Below are 5115 nucleotides of genomic sequence, written 5' to 3' on the forward strand. Positions count from 1 at the left end.
GAATAGTTATAAACCTCCTGTTGTGATCTAGTTATAATTGCCATTCACCAAACACTTCGTATCTACCCTTTTCGGTGTTTTAGCACCTCCACGGGAATAGGAATTAGATTCACAACTAGAGTTCCACGAACACATCCCTTCGAACCCTTGTTATGTACTGCGGACAGTTTGAAGACTGAAACGCGGAGAAGAAGTACGTATTTCACGGGGATGTGTGAGTCTGAACTACAGCAGCTTGGTATGTAAAAGTGTCAAATCCAAATACTCGATAGAAAATTACCTGAATCATAACGAGTTTGATGAAAGATCCGCCATATGTAAAATAAGAATTAGAGCGCACCCATTAGAAATAGAAATGGGTCGTTAAAGAAAGCTACCTGTACATGATAGACTATGTAAATATTGGCCAATGAATGCAGTGGAAAAATTAATCACACTTCATTAGTCAGTGCTCTCACTACGAGGCCGACAGAAACGTTAAATAATATAAAATAATATAAAAACGTTGCCTCAATTTTACCGAGCTTTAACCATCTAGGAGATCAGCAAAATCTTACTCAAATCACAAAACCCACTTATTTTGCAGAAAGTGGGACAATTCATTAACCACTGCCTTCAAAGAAGAAGTCAAATCTTACAATAGTAAACGTATAGTAGATTAGAAACCAATGTTATGTACTGAATGACTCTACTCTTATTTCGAGACTGTACGTGCAATTAGCCATCTGGCATGATTTTGCAAATCAATAAACCCTCAATAATCTCTCGGTATAAACCTTATCCAAGGTCTTATTGTATGTCACAAGCGGCTTCAAACAGGTTAGTCATAAATAGTGTCTTCCTTGCATGTAGGAAAGGTAACATTTCGATACTCACTTCCTTGCCGGAACACCGATAAGAGCGGACACGGTGTGCGAACCTTTTCTCCCGGCCGGGCCTCCGGAAGACAGACGTGGGAGTGGTGAAGGAGATCAATAGCCACTAACGTCTTTCTGCACATTTCTGTAGGCGATAAAGGCAGCTTAGAAACAAACATTTTAAAGTTATGGATACCAAGATAACAAAGTTTAAGACTGAATAATCAGACTCTTTTTTACACATCAAATTGCCTTCTTTTCACCGCCGTTTCGGTGACCGTCTGTCAACTTCCTTATTGCAGTTTTGACGGGTTCACGTTGTATGACAGATTAAGTATCGCTGCTTATGGTCACAGATGTTGACTCAAACGTCAAATTTTTATATTGTATGTACCATGTTTTTGTTTAATGCTGTAGTACAATTTGAGCCGTTCCGAATCATCCCGAGGAAGGTGAAAGACTGTCAGCTAAACGTCGGTGTTACTAAAGTATGGTTGTGCTCTTTATTCAGTGACTTATTTACCTAATAAAAAAACTAATCAAGGAAAGTGAAGGACTATAAAAATCTCAACAACATGACTGACGGGCATCATGTGAAGTAGTGATAGAAACGCACACTTACGGTTACTGGATGCCGATGAGTTTTGTAAGCTAGGAGTCGACTTTATGTTGACCACATCTTCTCTGTCCCGGGTACAACATTCATTGACTAAGGTGTTGTTGTTGTCGAGACTAAAGCGGGCAATATTCTGCTTACAGCCAATCAGCTCCTGTAGACACAATAATGATGATGGTGGTGATAATGATGATGATGATGACGTTGAGGTGTGAAAAGCTTGGAAAAATTTTGTTGATATCTAGGAATAATTTCCTTCTTTAGGGGTAATATTGTGAACATTGACAAAAAAATATAGTTCATCTTCCACCGCATTTCCGGTACAATATTTACAAGCCAGCTGTATTATATTTATTCTACGCTGTACATGCTTTTTTGCTTAAGTTACTGTTTCATATCTTGAACAAACTTCCGATGTGGTTTTCTAAAATCGAATTGAAAGCTTCTGCTCGGAAGATTGTGTCAAATGTACGTCAAGTTTTATATTGTTCAGGGAAGTTATAATAATTTTTAATGGCTCTTGCAAACTCAAGTTTGATAAATAGATATATAATCATCATGATTATTGTACATTTTGTCCCTAGTTTTTTTCATCGCTATCAATATATAATGAGACTAAGAAGCAGATTAGCGTGAAATGTCTTCAGTTAGTCTCCAAGCAGACCCTACGGTGCCTTAGAGATAATATCAAAGCTGGCCAAGCAGTACCGCCGGCCAAAGGGAGTCGAACGGGCTATACTCCTTGGCCAGCTTTGATACTATCTCTAAGGCACCGTAGGGTCTGCTTGGAGACAATTCGTCAGCATCTCTCGCATATATGCATATGAGGAAGCATGGCCATCGATATATCCTGCAGCACCGTTCCAGAAGACTAGGACTGATATAATGTATAGTGTCGGGATCTACGCTCTGGGCACAGATGATTTATACTGGAGTGGCGTCCTCTTAGCAGTGTGTTAAGTAACGGATGACACACAGCCTTTAGATAGGGTTGCTGATTAATGTCACCGACTTTTAACGTCTCATTCTACATCATGATGTGCACATTTACCGACAGCGTCATGATGGCGCCGTACCATTATGTTTCGTATTTGTAAATTAGAAATACATTGGAAATGGGCTCTACTTTGAAATGTTGTGCGAGGTTTAAACATTGAAAAATCTTTCATTTCCTGCGAAATTTCGCCCTAATCTGGAGACTTTTGGGACTAGTTTTCCTAAGTCAAACGTTGTATTCTACTTTTCTGTTTTCTTGCGTACGGGCGGATTTAAGGTGTTAGGTCCTGTGGGTGGAATCAGAAGAAAACGGTATACATTTTCAACGACCACTGTCACCTTCTTCAGGGTCAACACTGATGACAAATCACCTTAGAACGTAAACACGCGAGAGCTGGAGTTAGACAGCAAATACTTTGGAATAATCCAAGAATCGGTATTTTGAATAAGAATATATTTCTAATAATCAACGACTTATCATTTAAGGATGGCTTCCTAAAGTCATACCACAAGTTTAATGTACTCAGTTGAACATTTTAGTGAAGAAATCATGTGATATGTGCAATTTTGGATCTGTTATCTTAGATTATTTGACGTTTAATATTAGTACAAGTACCGCGTACCTGTGCCAAGCACTGCGATGTCAGACAGACTATCAGCAGCACCACTGACAGCACGGTCTCCCCCGGGCTGCTTCTCTGATGACGTAGTCTCATTCTGACCAACACAACTGTCCCGAACTACCAGACCTGGCAACTTGTCAGGTGAACTGTACGATGGAACATTATTTCCTGTGAGAAAAAAACAACAGCAACAAACAAACATCAAAGGAAACTATCACAGGACCACTCAAGTTGTAAGACCACTCAATTCCTCTAGCAGCAAAGAGCTGGTAGAGGAATTGGATTGACTGCCTCAAAGCTAACGCATGAGCAGCGTAAGAAGCGCCTTAACATGCAACGAGAGTTTATGTGGAAGAGAGGATACAAAATAAGGGGTAGTGGACTGGATTAAGGTCTAAGGAAAAAATGCTGTTTCCAGTTACCCGACCCGACCCGACCCGACAGACCCTGCCTTTTTGGTCACCCGTTACTGACGGCAAGGGCACTAGAATTTGAGGTATTTTATATTTCTAAAAATCATTTTCTTATTTCTGATGAAATACAGAGTTGTGCTTGTACAATGTATATCAGTAGTTTGAGAAAATGATGTTGAAGATGCCAGTGTCCTGGTGCATTTCAGTTCAACATTGTTAAACATTATCTGTTGGCTCACTTCGGCTAGAATATTTTGAAAAATCTCCACCTACCAATCCTATATTTCCAGAACCAACCAGCAAGATAAATAGCCCATCAACCACAAAATCAACAAACCGTACACAGATCCTCTCGATCTTTCTTTAGGGACTCTGGTGGCAAAGTGCCATATATGTCAATCAGCCAACAGGGTCGACGTACAGGCTTGATTGTTCCTTGAAAGACAGGGTACCTCTGCTGGATATTCTTTGGCAACCCAAACTGCCAGAATCCTCAGCAGACCTTGTGTCACACTGTTGGCTGTATGGGAGGAACACGGTGCAAACAGGATTAGCGTTTAGGGAGGCATTGGGCAAATATCATTATTTATAATTTTTGTAAAGTTGAAACAAATTAGTCTATATTTGAAATTTGTTATAAAAAATTATCCCTTTTGTCGGCAGCTTTAGAAATGTTCGTAAACTATAGAACAATTGTAAGGCATGGTATTCAGTATTTCTTTCTTCTGAATATTTATAAATATTCATAATGAATTTACAATCATTGACAGTCATTCGAAAATCTTACAAATATCATTGAATACCCCATTGGGTGTCTTGGAACAGACTAAAAATCCTTGAAAATCCTTCTTTTCCTTGAAAAATTTTGCCCAATAGAAGAAGGGTCAGGCAGGGTCGAAGCTTTCCTGTTTGGGTCAAGATGAGTTGTTGGGTGCTACGTGTTGAATCAGGAGGGAACTGGTGAGGTTTTTTTCATAAAGCAAACTGTTCTCGAAGTTTGAGCCGAAGAACCCCCTGTTTTTTTGAATGGTTATAAAGACCAATGCGACTTTGTGGTGGAGAGGAATCTTTAAGATTGAAATATGGGCTAATACTTTTTTGAAGCCTTCTTTCAGTGTATTCTAACAATTTACATGATTTCCTATGGACAGCCCTAACTTCGATGTCTGCCCTGTACTTTACAGCCCTGGGCAGATCTTCAACTGAGCAGCAAGCGTCTTCACAAAGCTGATGTAAAAAAGTTTTGTATTGTCTGCGCGCACATTTGCACGTCCATGTTTAGGTACAATAGGAGACAACCACTAATGGTCTCTCCTTTCTCTGTCATGCGTGCCCAGCAAACCTTCTTTCTCGTATGATGTGAGACAGGTCTTTATACAGCAGGTTCTTTGTAGGGTGTTTTCTGCAAGGGGTGTTAAGAGCATCACGCAGCGTCATGGTGTAGCTGCAATTAAGTTGCTTCTCAAGACGTTCGTGTTTTTTCTGTTTTTGCTTCTTAGACCAAAACAGAGACATCAGTTGCTTGTAGGAAATCACGCCTCATCTTATTTGACAGATTTCATGTACAAATTGGCTTGTCTAAGGCTACTCAAGCTTTAGCCAAGCGTGTT

The 5115-nt window shown here is 39.8% G+C and overlaps 1 pseudogene; it reads right to left on the reverse strand.

Moving 5' to 3' along the window:
* LOC118424675 overlaps positions 1-1000 on the reverse strand; it is a 20388-nt pseudogene extending 19388 nt beyond the window's left edge.
* Between the last annotated feature and the right edge of the window lie 4115 nt (positions 1001-5115).

Source organism: Branchiostoma floridae, chromosome 10 (assembly GCF_000003815.2).
Source record: "Branchiostoma floridae strain S238N-H82 chromosome 10, Bfl_VNyyK, whole genome shotgun sequence".
NCBI lineage: Eukaryota > Metazoa > Chordata > Leptocardii > Amphioxiformes > Branchiostomatidae > Branchiostoma > Branchiostoma floridae.